Source organism: Rhinolophus sinicus, chromosome 14, assembly GCF_057876585.1.
Source record: "Rhinolophus sinicus isolate RSI-liver-muscle chromosome 14, RSI-T2T, whole genome shotgun sequence".
Lineage (NCBI taxonomy): Eukaryota > Metazoa > Chordata > Mammalia > Chiroptera > Rhinolophidae > Rhinolophus > Rhinolophus sinicus.
The window spans coordinates 163,721,720-163,736,020 of record NC_142514.1 but is presented as its reverse complement, the minus strand read 5'-3'; the positions used below and the strand labels follow the sequence as shown (position 1 = coordinate 163,736,020).

At 34.6% G+C, this 14,301-nt stretch overlaps 1 protein-coding gene and 1 long non-coding RNA gene across 4 annotated transcripts in view; one reads left to right on the top strand and one right to left on the bottom strand.

Annotated features, from left to right (window-relative positions):
* ELP4 (elongator acetyltransferase complex subunit 4) overlaps window positions 1–14,301 on the bottom strand; it is a 214,269-nt gene that overhangs the window by 65,536 nt on the left and 134,432 nt on the right. The window lies entirely within an intron of this gene.
* The window catches only part of LOC141572255 (uncharacterized), a 106,557-nt gene that overhangs the window by 52,295 nt on the left and 39,961 nt on the right, over window positions 1–14,301 (top strand). The window lies entirely within an intron of this gene.

Sequence of the window (14,301 nt, the reverse complement as noted above, 5' to 3'; positions counted from 1 at the left end):
TAGAAAATCGAAGGAGGCATCTTTTAACTGAAAAATGAGACCCACCACATATTTAAAACACATTTCTTCTTTTAGTAGTAGGACAATACGAAAAAATGAGGAATGAAGACTGATGCCTAGTTTCACCAATACATTTAACATTATACTGCAAGTCCCGGACAGTGCAATTGGATAATAAAAGGAATAAAACATAAAATATCAGAAAGTGAGACACAAATCATCATTATTTGTAGAGAATATGATCATCTACCTAGAAAATCTAAGAGACTGAGTTGAGAAACTATCAGCATTAATGAGATGGCGCAATAAAGTGGCTGGATACAAGATCAATATTTAAGCATCAATACAAAAATGTAATGAAACAAAAAAAAAAGGATGCCATTCATAATAGAAAAATCTCACAAAATACTTAGGAATAAACCTGATATGAAACGTGTAAGACTATTTATGTATTTATTTACATATTTTAATAATAGGCAATGGAAATACAAAGATAAGAAATTTAAAAAAAACAACACAATAAAAAACAATGACAAACTCATGGTACCTGCCCTCACAGAGTTTATAAAGTACAAGTATGTAGAGGTAAAAAACATCAAAGAATTGTAACAATAAACACAAAAATAATAAACTGATAAGTGCTATGAAAAAGTACATGGTGCTTTGAAGGTATATAAGAGGAGAAATTAATTTAGTCAGAGAGATGGTAGGTTTCCCTGTGGGAGAAATTATTCTGGAGCTGCAGGAAGCATTATCTAGGTACAGGAAAATTTAATAGCAAGGCAAAGGCCTTGAGGCAAAAGAGAACAATGCTATTTTAAGGAATAAAAATTAAAAACGAAAGGGATATGTGATGTGGTAGGCTGTGTAATGCCCTTGCCTACCCCCAAAGATGTCCATAATCTCTGGAACCTGTGAATATGTTACAGATAGCTAAAGAGACTTTTCAGACGTGATTAAGTTAAGGGTCCTGAGCTGGAGAGATTGTCCTGGGCTCAACGTAATCACAAGAATCCTTATAACACGAAGGTAGAGCTGTCAGAGTCAGAGAGAAGGTGATACGATGGAGGGAGCAGAGGACTGAGTGATGCATCCATAAGCTAAGGAACGCTGGTGGTTTCTACAACTGGGAAAGGCAAAAAATGGATTCTCCCCTAGAGCCGTCAGAAGGAACTACTAGCCTTGCTGATACCTTGATTTTAGTCTGCTGAGACTGATTTTGGGCTTCTGAATCTCTTCAATTGTAACATAATAAATTAGGGTAATTTTAAGTCACTAAATTTGTGCTAATTTGGTACAGCAGCAATAAGAACTGAATAAAGAATTAATATGATTTAAAGAAAAAAGAAAATATCAACTATTGAAGTAGAATGGATCAAGTTTTACCATGGAATTATATGAACATACGTGAATTATAGAAGACATTATAAAATAACACATTGTTATAGAATAGATAAAGGAGGTATTCATATGTGAGCCCATTAAATTTTTCACACTTATGACATTCAAAGATGATTTAATATTTGTTGTATATTAAAGCTTATTTTCAATAGATTATATACCTGGTAAAATGAAGACTTTGACCAGCTGATATCTTTAGTTGACTATCAAAGATATTAGAAAATAGTCCTACTAACATGAATTATAAAGTTTATTTCATATATGTGTATATATGAAATTATGTATATTGGTATTAAATATTATGTTACATATAGAAATACACCATTTTGAAAATTTAACATGGTCTATTTCTTCCTTTGAAAGAATAAAATTTAAAAATAAGACACAACCATCACTATCATTTATTAAGAGAGATAATAACTATACTATGGTTACAGAGAAATTTTAAGATTTGTAATATTTTTTTGGAGAAATTATTAAAATGTCAAATAGATTCTGAACCTGCATGTTGCAAGTTTGCACAGCAATAGTTTTTAAATCTATTGTTTCCAGTGATAAAGCAATTAAATATAAATACATTTAGATGATGACTTTGAAAGTTTTAAATTTTAGAAATAAGAAAACAATCTATAAGTCATATGCTATTGTATATTAAATAATTATAGTGTTTTCTTTAATCTAAACTACAATTTGTTTCAAGAAATAAAAACAGGAGTTTTGTGTTTTCTGTTTGAATCAACCACATATGGTTTTTTAGTAGCTGAGAAGTTTTTCTATTTTCAAATAGCTACAAAAACAGATATAAGAACAGGATCTGAAATGAGAAGAGATAATTTGCCTTGATGCATTTGTGATAAGACGATTGCACTGCAAACTAAATGTATTGTTTTTTTGAATACTCTATTACTATTGTAAGCAGAACAAATGCACAGATGGCATGGGCCATAAAAATATAATTAAGCTTTACAATATTGTTCCTATCAGATTTCAGAAGTGTGCATTAGCTTAAGTTAGAGTGTTGAATATGTGAGCACATATAATATTTCTGAATTTTAAGTTTTTGGACAAATACATGAAAGAAGATATATATAGCTGTTTCATACTTTTTCCAAGTCCCTCCATATTCTTGGTCTTCAATTTCAAACATTTGAGCATTATTTTGGAGAGGGCCTATTAACTAAGAGAAAAAACAACAAATAATTGTACTAATTCTTCTTTTTCAATCAGGAAATACTCTGATTTCCTTAAAAAATAGATCAGTATTTACCACTAGAGACATCACAGGCTTGCTCTAGGATAATCTAGCTGGAGAACCACAGCCGAGGCATAAGGTGCCTGAAGAGAAGAAATTGAGACAAACTTCTGATGTTCCTTTTAGTCTAGTTATTTTGCATTTCAATAAAATGGTGATAACAGCAATTAGGTAACTGTCTCAAATCCTCTCATGAATGAAGCAGGGTGTAAGTACATAAATTATGTTAAAAATAATATATTCATACTTTGAAAAACACTGGTTAACCTTTTGAATCAATAGTGATTGCTTAAAACTAGCAGTCCCACAGGATGTATCAATAAAGAGGCTATCAAAATCTGAAAGGTGTTAGAGCTGTTTTAGGTTCTCTGGGGATCACTGGGCAATGAGGGTTTTTGCAGAGAAATACCAGCACATTGCATGCCTGTCTTCTTTCTGTTTCCTTGCTTGGCAAACTTGTTTGACTAAGCCACTAGTGCAAGGCCTGGGAGGCTGAAGGGGTCCTAAGAGACTAAACACAGGGTCACAAGATCCTTTGTAGGTGTCATGTTTAGCAAGTCAAGTAAATAAAGTAAACAAAGACACTGCAGGCAGTGACTGTAAGATGTCATCCATATATGCGGCCCCCAAAAGACAACCAAGGACTGCAAGTAATTTTGGTGTGTTAATTCATCTGCATTGTTTAATAAAGTGCTAATGGCTGTATTTCTCAAGTGCTTTCTGTGCATTTCATTGTGTGCTAAGTGCTTTTCAATAATAATATTCATTTTCCCAATAAAAATGTATATTAACTACTCCCTGTAACCATCTTTTGAACAGATATTAGTATCCTTACTTTATATGTAAGAAAACTAAAATTTAGAGGGTTCGAGTACCTTATACAAGGTCACATAGCTTAAAAAAAAGGGGAGCCAGTTAAAAAACTTTCAGGAATTTTTTATACCCAGAATGTACACCTAACATAGTATAAGTATGTGACATATATTAAATGAATAAACAGTATAGGTTATGGTTAAAGACTAAATGTTAGCTAATGTCTATGACAAGGAAGAATCACCTACTTGTGAAAAACTGTGAGTCAGAATTTAAACATATATAGTGGTAAAATATACACAGCATAAAATTTATATTTTAAGTGTACATTTCAGTGTCACTAAGTACATTCACACTGTTGTACAATCATGACAACTATCCATCTCCAGAACTTTTTCATCGTCCCAAACTGAAACTCAGTATCACTAAACAGTAACTCCCCAGCTCCCTCTCCTCGCTATATTTTTAATTCAAGCCTAACTATTTAATTAAAATCTCAGAATGTTAGTGCTTAAAGCCTTTCTGTCTTAACGTGTGTAAGTATATTACAATCCTAGGTACCTGTTATAGGAAATTATAGAAAACCAAAAAGTTCACTTTTGAAAATGCAATTACAATTGTATTTACTAAATAGATTTAGAAGGACAGACAGAAATATAAGTGATCGATATACTATTTGCTCCCTATTATGCTAATGGTCGATATTCAGTCTTTGGCCATGACATATAAAAACAAGGTATACTGAAAGCCTACTTATAAATTGTCTTTGTTCATCTGTTTTTTTTTAAAAAAACAACGTTGTCTTTACTGATTAGTATTGAAAATGTATACCTGTTACATTAAGTAAAATAAGAATAATCAAGGCTCAATTTAGAATAATAGATTGAAAATGTGCATATTTAGAATCTACAAAAACCCTTAAATATATACGTATAGCTCTTAAGTTAGTAAACTGAAAACACAGGAAAAGAAATAACTTGGCTATCAAGATATAGGAATAAAGCGGACAAAAGCAGTTTTCGAATCCAAGAGTAAAAAAATTACGTTCAGGTCATAGTGTTTGACATACATTTAAAATAGGACATCGAATATCTGTGCCCCAAATAAATCAAATTATATTAGAATTATGGCGATGGCATAATTTTATTCATAAACCATCTTTTTTAAACATGTAAGTGTTTAAGTAGCAAAACTGTAACACTTCTTGGTTATTTTCCAGACAATCTTTTAAAACAATTTACAGATTTACAGAATAAGAATTTAAGGAGATATAAGAAGCTTACTGAAAACCCACTTATGCAATTGTGACAGTTTAAAGAATAATTCTTAGCCTTAACTATATCCCAAAATAGAGGCTCCAGGAAAGACCATTTTCTTGCAGTTCAAGTCAATGGCTTTCTGAAACTTTAAACACACATTAGGCAATAGGGATATTCAAGTGATTGGTAAATCACATTAGAAATAAGTAGTGATTGAAGTCCAAGTCTATGCTCTAATCCTGTGAAAAGGAAGGAACTCATAGGGTAAGAGAGTTAGAGATGGGGATGAGAGGCAGAGTAGAGGCAGAAATCTACTTGTTACCACATTTATACTGCCATATAGGAAATAGGTGAGGAGAAAGAAAAAGGTTTTCTGTATTTCTCTGGGATGCGTTTGAAATTGCAACACAGAGCATGCCCTCTTGGTGAAAGTAGTGATATAGCTCTAAGGGGTATTCTGTACATCGAACACGTTCCTGAATGAACTCCCCGAATCAGAATTTGAACACAAAGGTCCCTATCTTGCCTCAGTAATCTGCTATTGAGCTATCGGCCAAGGACTACTGTGTTGGGAATTAGGAGACGTTGGTTCTGGATTTGGATCTGTTACTTTCTGGGTGAGATTGGAAATTTATCTGGGCCTCGGATATCTTACACAGATCCAACAACATTAATCTTCAATTCATACAGCTAAAAAACTTTGAAAACCTTAACTCATTTGGTGGCAAAATCTGGCCTGAATTGACATAAAGGTATTTAGTTTTTATTAATTCTATTTCATGTGATTCCTTGTATGTTTTACTGAAGAAATATTAATGTATTTGATATAAGGTATTTACTATATTACCTTGTAAATAAATATTTTAGAATAAATTTATTTTGAAATATTTTCAAACATAGTAAAGTATGCAAAAACAGGACAAAGAATTCCCATATGAGTATGCCTCTCACCTAGATTCCCCAACTTTTAACATTTCACATAGCTCCATCTCGCTTTCTCTTTTGATTTAAATATATATACTTATCCAAAATGTATATATACCATAATTAGCCTTTTTCTGAACCATTTAAGAACAAGCAGCATGCATAATTCCTACTGCCTCTAAATACTCCAGTGCATGTTTCCTAAAACAAGAATATTACCCTCCATAATCATCATATAATCCTTCAAGTCAGGAAATCAACATTGATACATTACTGTCAATTCAGACTCCATTCACACGTTAACTGCCCCAGCAATATCTCTTCTAGTATTCTCTTCCAGTATTCTCAGTCTCTCTCTTTCCCTGCCTTTCAAGTCCCCGATAGTTATTTTTTAAGAACACAGGACTTCTATTCTGTAGGCTAACCATGAACCTAGATCCATCTGCTATTTCTTCTTGACCATGCTTTTCAGGCAGGGAAACCACTACCCTGTTTGCCCAAACATAAGACCTAGCTGGACAATCAGCTCTAATGCATCTTTTGGAGCAAAAATTAAGACCCAGTATTTTATTATATTATATTATTATAATATATTATATCAATTATATTATATTACATTACATTATATTACATCACATTATATTATATAAGACCCGGTCTTATATTATAGTAAAATAAGACCGGGTCTTGTATTAATTTTTGCTCCAGAAGATGCATTAGAGCTGATGGTCCAGCTAGGTCTTATTTTCAGGGAAACATAGTAATATGGCACTCTGCTCTTCTGGTGTCTCCAATCAAGGTGATGTGCCACACGTGAAGTCAACCTACTTGTGATGTAAACCTTGATCACTTGGTCATGTTGGACATCAGGTTTTTCTACTGTAAAGTCACACAATTCTTCCCTTTGTAACCGATTAGTAGTTTGGAATACTTTGAGATTCTGTCAATATCCTTCCTGTTCCTAATCAAACCTCATCAATCAACCAGACCCCTTAACCTCCATTGATAATTCCAGTCTGAACTGAATACAACTTGACTGTCAAATAGTGATTTTCTATATCATCGTTCTTTCAATGTTTATTAGTTCGTATTCTGTATGGAAAAGGTTTCATTTTTATCTATCTATCTATCTATCTATCTATCTATCTATCTATCTATCTATCTATCTATCTATCTTAATATGAACTCATGGATTTCCATTTTACTTAATGGGTTATTTTCCATTATTTATTTTGAAGCTCAAATTTCCTAACTTTGGCTAGTAGGGTCCTCCTCAAAATGGATTTTCTTACCATTCTTTGAGTACTTCCCCACTTTCTGACATAAATTCTAGTCTCATGTTATAGTTTCTGTGCCCCAGAATCAAGAAGCCTTGCTTCCCTTCCTTCTGTTTTTTTTCATTAGTGGGGGATAATATTTAGAAACCAAGATCAGGGTACTTGGAGCATTTCTTTAGGTTGTTATTGCTTCTAAGCTCTCCAGAAGACAAAGCTAAGACTATATGTATGTATACAGTACATAAATACACATACATGTACATACAGATGAATCTATAACTATTTCTACATTTATCTGTATATGTGCATGAGCATGCACGTGTGGTATGTACCCATGAGAATCTGTATTTACATTTTCTAAAATTACCTCTTTCAAATGTCAAGCAATATCATTTAGTACAGCAGGCTACAGATTTTTATTCACATGTTCATATGCTACATAATTACATATATTTTGATCTTAACCCCTTTTATTTAGCCTTAGTCTTGTAAGACTGAGAAGTACTGGCCTTTTATTTTGCCTTCTGAGAGTAACCACCTCGTCCTCATTCCATTTCTATGACTGTGTTAATAAAGAAGATTCTTTTAGGGTGAGAGAATTGGGTAGGAAGAAATACAGGAAAAATATAATTTAAATTTTACTATGAATACACCAATGCAATTATAAGTATATGTACAGAAAACGTATATTTTTTGTTCATTCTTGATAGAAAGGTAACAAAAAGATATGAATTAAATGGAAAGGGTTTGGAAGGATATTTTAATTACTTGAAATCTGTTCAAACATACAATATAGTTGAAAACAATAAATAACTCACAGAAAGATAAAGGGTTTAGCTAAAATAGACTTATGTGACCAAATTTATCAGTTTAATACAAATATGTGTTTAAAGTTTCAAATTTAAGTATACTATGCATATTTTATACTGAATTAGACTAACAAACCGCCCCCGCTACAGCTGGGAAGGTTAAACAACAGTATTCAAATCTGATTTAGATATAACAGCTGTTCAAATGCCAGGGAGTATTTTACTTGAAAATGTGACCATTTAGTTCTGTTAAATATAAACTGCTGTTCTGGCTATGTGCATGCATTATTTTCCCTAAAATCTTTTAAAAACTTCCCCCCCTGCCCCCCCGCCAATATGTAGTAGAATCAGTACGGAAGTTCAATGGGTCTTTTTCTTGAACTTAACTTTTTCTTTCTCAACTTTTTGAAAAACTCAGTGGGAGAATTCTCTTACTTCATCTCCTGTCTCTTGCACCCCATTCACCTCATCAGCTGCTTGTGTCATCACAAAAATAACGTAGCTGGTAACTGTAAGAGTGGTATTGCTTTTGATGGGACATGATTAACTTCCTCACTTTTTATGGATAAAAACAAGTTTGGACATTTTAAATTGTAGACAATAATTCCATCATGGCCACACAACACATGTGTTGAATTATGAATTGTATAAACACTATTGTCAAGGATAAAACAAAGAAATAAAATGTAATGTTTCCAAGAATAACTACAAATATGCTTCATTTAAGGAACGTCATCACCATTAAAAGTCCATGGACTTATTCGTAAATGAAGGTGACCTCTTATTCAATTTCTTGGGACGTGGGTAAAACATAAGATGATTTTTAAGAAATTATTTTCCAAGAGACACCTCCTTAATCTGGTATCTGAAGAAAAACATAACTTCCTCCTCCATTATATTTCAGAAACTGAATAGAGAGGTCTGACACAGCGAAAGCTTTCTTTTCAGCAGGGGGAAGAGAAAAGCTAGGCTCAGGAAGTATTATTATCCTACGGGAAAGGGAAATGAAGACCTAGAGAGAGATAACCTTTCCAAAGTCATATAGAAGTCAGTTTACATCAACATGTTATATCCTTTGAGTGGGAATTAGAGTTTACGTCCCTCCCTTCCTTCCATAGTAAATACAGGGCACTAGCCACACATCAGAAACTCTGCTAGGCTTTGGGGTTTGGTGATGAACAAGACTTTTGTGGTCTCTGTAATTTGGTTAACTGAGTATGCACAACCGGATGATAAAAGTTCTCAGAAATGACAAAGAAACTTGGTTACTGCTAGGATGAAATACAGGATGCTATGAGAGCACAAATGAGAGACAGCTAATCCAGCCCCAAAGAAGATGGTGACATTTAATGTAGCCTGAAGGATAAATAAAAGTTAGCCTGGTTGAAATGACAGTGGTAGAGGATAGAGGAGCTTTAGACAGAGAGTTCTAATCACAGAAAACACCATGTGTGAATACACTTTGAGGACTTGAAAGAATTTGAGTACGGCACAGGAAAATTCCTGTTTTACAAAGATGAGGTCAATTCAGAAACTTTTCTTTACATAAAGAATTTTCAAAATTCATTATTACAGTAGCAGGGCAACAAAGAGTAAAGAAAAGATTCCACCACTGGAGGAAGTACCACAATTTTTTTAGATTTCAGATCATAGTACTTATTGACCACGTGAACGTTAAGTTGGTAACTGTGTACTAGATTTTAGGTGCCTGCCTATTAAAATGAGAGGGTTTAAAAAAGATGGTTTGTACTTTTCTCTCCTGCTCTAGTATTTGGACTCTGTGAACAATATGAATATCAGCCTCACAGTATCAAAACTCTGCTCCTGGAGTCCTTCAAGTTACTGTAAGAATCTTACTCTTCAAGCAGAGCAGCTCCAATTCTGTCAGATTTCTTTACTGGGCTTCTAAATAAGATTTTAGATAAAGAAAGGGTTCCACAGCTTAAAAAATCTGAAAGTCACCTTTTGTTTCATTGTTCTGTTGCATTGACCCTCAGCACTTAAATCCTTATTTAGTAGCTTAAAACATGGGACAATTCTCCTATTGGTCTGCACGTAGGGCCAAATCTCTGAGTTCTTAAATGATGTTTCAATATCTTGAGATAAGATATTTATTATTCAGTAAGAGGTTGATTAAGAGATATCATAAATTCTATGAAAATGACTAGCTTTGCATCATCTCAGGAAATCTAATTAGGACAAATGGCATTAGAAATATTTATATTCTTAGTTCAAAATTGTCATTATACACATTGTGCTTATTGTCCTAAACTCACCAATAACAAAGACACTTGTCCTTTGGTTAAACAAGTGGAAATATATGTACTGTTTTATTTGGTAAGGTTAAAAAACATTGGGGTTAGTAAAGCTGTTCTAAATTAACTATGGACTATTTTTTAAGCTTGAAGATAAAATAGAGGCTTTATAAACGAGAAAATGACGCACTAAAAGCAAGACACTAAATCAATTTTAAACACCAAACGCAATTTATGCCTGATTTTAAAACTCATCCACAAAACATTAATCTACACAAAGGCCAGAAGCTGAATGAAGCATAATTTGTGAAACTGATACCTTTCATCACAACCTCTAACTGAAAAGGTCATTAGATATATTATATCTAAGTGAGCAGCTTATCCCTGCTTCATTACTGATAATTAAGACAAGTAATATTTTCTTGACAGTAATGTGTCCGTTAACAGATATAGTCTAGTTTGCATAAAATAAGCATTAATTACCATAGTACTACCACAGATTAAAAAAAAAATTAAGTACCTGTATAACATGGCTTCATTATTTTTTTCCTTAATTTCCTCAAAGAATTAACAGGCTCAGAAAATACAATGTACATATTAAGAAATCCATCTTTAATCATGTTTTAAATTCATAAGGTACATAATAAAAAAGGTATTCCCTAAACGGAGGTCGATGAAAATGAAGGTACTCGTGACCAGGTATCATGTAAATGATCTGCACTAACTTGCTGCGTTGAGATAGTTGAGATATGCAACTTGAGATGCAGCAGCATTTTAATGTTAAGACTCTGTAAGTCTTAATGGAGGAAAGAAATTTGGGGAGGTACTGAATGGTATGCTGGTGTTTGAAAGAATTAAAATCATTCCCAAAGTATCTAACTGAAAACCAAGAATGACAGAAAAAAGCCACAGAAGTACTTTTAAAAGGTCCTGAATAAGAAAGTACAGGAGGCTACTTGCTCAGTAAAGAAGACCTTACCTATTCCTAGCAATGACTATTTACTACGTAACTAATATGTACCAAGTACTTAAAGCTTTTTTTTTTTTTTTAAAGATTTTTTTACTGGGGAAGGGGAACAGGACTTTATTGGGGAACAGTGTGCACTTCCAGGACTTTTCTCCAAGTCAAGTTGTTGTCCTTTCAGTCTTAGTTGTGGAGGGCACAGCTCAGCTCCAGGTCCTGTTTTCTAGTTGCAGGGGGCACAGCCCACCATCCCTTGTGGGAGTCGAACCGGCAACCTTGTGGTTGAGAGGACACGCTCCAACCAACTGAGCCATCCGGGAGCTCAGCGGCAGCTCAGCTCAAGGTGCTGTGTTCAATCTTAGTTGCAGGGGCAGAGCCCACCATCCCTTGTGGGACTCGAGGGATTGAACTGGCAACCTTGTGGTTGAGAGCCCACTGGCCCATGTGGGAATCGAACCGGCAGCCTTCGGAGTTAGGAGCACGGAGCTCTAACTGCCTGAGCCACCAGGCTGGCCCTACTTAAAGCTTTTCCGAGTTTATCCTCACAGACATCTCGTGATGCTACTATTATCATTGTCCCAATTTTACAGATGAGGAAGAGGGTGAAATAACTTGGCTACATTAACATAACGAGTAAGTGGCAGGACGGGTCTGGTGGACTCCAGAGTTGACACTTTTAAGGCTATGCTATACATTCTTGTCAACAGATCTAGTTGTTGGAAGTGTTCCTTTTTTTAGGACAGCCAACCAGGTAACATTTCTTTTTTTTTTTTTTTTTTTTTTAACATTTTTTAAATTAGTTTCAGGTGCACAAAACAATGCAATAGTTAGACATTTATCATTTATGTCCCTCACACAGTGATAGCCCCCTCCCCCCATCCACTACCCCTCTGATATCACACACAGCCGTTACATTTCCACTGTCTCTATTCCTAATGCTGCACTCCACTTCTTGTAACTATATTTATATCGTTATAAATATAGTTACAAGTTACAGTTATATTATTATAAATATATATGTACTATATATAAAATTATAGTTGACATTCATTATTGTTCAGCTTCAGTTTCAGGTGTACAGTGCAGTGATCAGGTAACATTTCTTAAGTATCTGTTTGTGCAAAGAACTAGAAGTTAACAGGGCATTTGTTCAGTAGCCTGTAAGGAAACTGACATTTGAAAAGGAGTGAGAATGGGGGCAGAAATAGTATTGTATTTTATGGTCTGAGATTTTTAACCAGGTGTCCTTCCAAAGAAGAGTTGCAGGGCCAGCTTTTGAGTATGTGGTTCACATTTGCAAAAAATTGAGCAATAAGCCAGGCAACTGCAGCTCAGTACCTTAACCAGTAAAAATGATAACAGACCTAATTTCAAAGTTGTTGTGAGGATTAAATGAGATAACACACAGAAATTATTTAGAATTGTGTCTTGACAGTATTCCTGATTGTTATATCTTATAACACATTCAGATCATCAAAGAAAGAGGATTCTCCAAACTATAGTTGCTCCTTCTCACCCAGATCTTGAAACTCGTCTTTTAAGAATCCTGGTTAAGCTGCTAGTTCAAGTGTGCTGTGTGCCTCAGGTGTGCTGGGGTAGAAAAAAGATTGAAAACTATTCGGGTCATTACACATTCTCGCCTGTAGGAGTAGTGAGTTGGGGGAGGAGTAGGGGTATGTATGGAGGGTGAACAGTGTGAAAAACTCCTCTCCTCAAATTAACGCAGCAGTGTGATTGCAGGAGGCAGTATGCTTTCGCAGCAGTGTACAACAGAGTTGTGGAACAGAAGTGTATTTGAAATCTGGCTCTGTTACTTGGCAGTCACGTAACATTGGTAAGGTTTCATAAGCTCTTTGCCCTCACGTTTATATTTACATGAAGATAAATGAAATTAGACATATAAGGCAACTGGTGCAGTAGCTGACACACAAAGATTAGAAGGTGAGGCAAGGTAATATCAGGTCACTTTGCCAAGGTTACATAACTATGTTGAACAAATAGTGGAAGAGTCTTCCACTCTGTGCCTGGAGGAAAGACAAATATATAAGCACAGGTGATGAGTATAGTATACCTAAATGTACAGCTGTATAGAGACATAAATACGGCTAGAAGAATGGATGGGATGGCGGATAGTTTCTAGAATGACTGGCATTCATAGGATAAGCATGGAAGAATTTCAAAGCGAGAACAGGATTTAGCTGAGCAAAATAACTGTAGTATTCTCATATAGTTGTGTGTCAGTTTGGAAAAAATGGACTAAAGATAACTTCACTTTGCAATTTGATTCTTTCTGTAAAGTCTCCTACAATACAAGTGCCTTACACATGTAAAGACTTATTATCTTTATTATTTATCTTAGATGGAAAATAATTATCATTCATAAATGGCTTTCATATTTTCAAACAAAGGTATTAGCAGATAAGAATTGTATTGTTTTTCGCCAAGGCAAGAATTTCAGGGCCAACATTTTCTTTAAAGGAATAAAAAAGATAAAAATAGAATGAGGATAGGAAGCTATTAGAATTTTTATGCTTTCTCATGAATTCAGACTTTGTAACCTATTCGGTAGAAGAGGATATAAGTTAAGTTGGGATAACTTTGTCTCATATATCAAGTTACATGTTTACCTTTCCACAAAGTCATAGAAGCTCATATTTTAGTATGTAAACCATTATAATATTAAAGACACAAAATGTGTATTTCCCCTTTAGGGGAAAGAAGAAGTATTTGACTGGTCGGCGACCAAACATCATTTGAGTGTGCTGACTCTCACTTGCAGGGAGGGCAGGCAGATGGATGGAACGGGCCGTTGCAGAAGTCTCTTCTAATTTGCCACATCTATTAATAGAAAGGGAGGAAAATGCTATGCCCCAAACGTTGGCACCTTAGCCAACAGAATGAGGTGGGAACAGATGGGCGTTTAAGTCAGGTACTCCTCTGACTAAACCTTGACTTTGCCATCTAGTAGCCATTTGACCTTGTATAAGGCTTCAGGTCTCTCACATGTAAAAACTGGCTAAGAATCTATTTTGCTAGAATTGTTTTGAGGATTAGAAGAGATAATGCTTGTAGAAACATGGTATTTTTCTTTTCCTTCCTTTATGAGAGGGGTGATATTTTGGTGCCATTTCATAGAGACCAGCAATATTCCCTTGGTATATAAAGGACCATAGAAAGCAGAATTACTGCCTGCTAAGGAGCACGTCTCAGGATTTCCGTGAGCAGAGCAATGCTTTTATGCCTGTGTGAAAAACCACCACCACCACCACCACCACCACCACAACCCACTGGGCCTTGTGCCAAGCCATTTAAATATATTAACTGATTTAATCCTTCACAAGCATGCT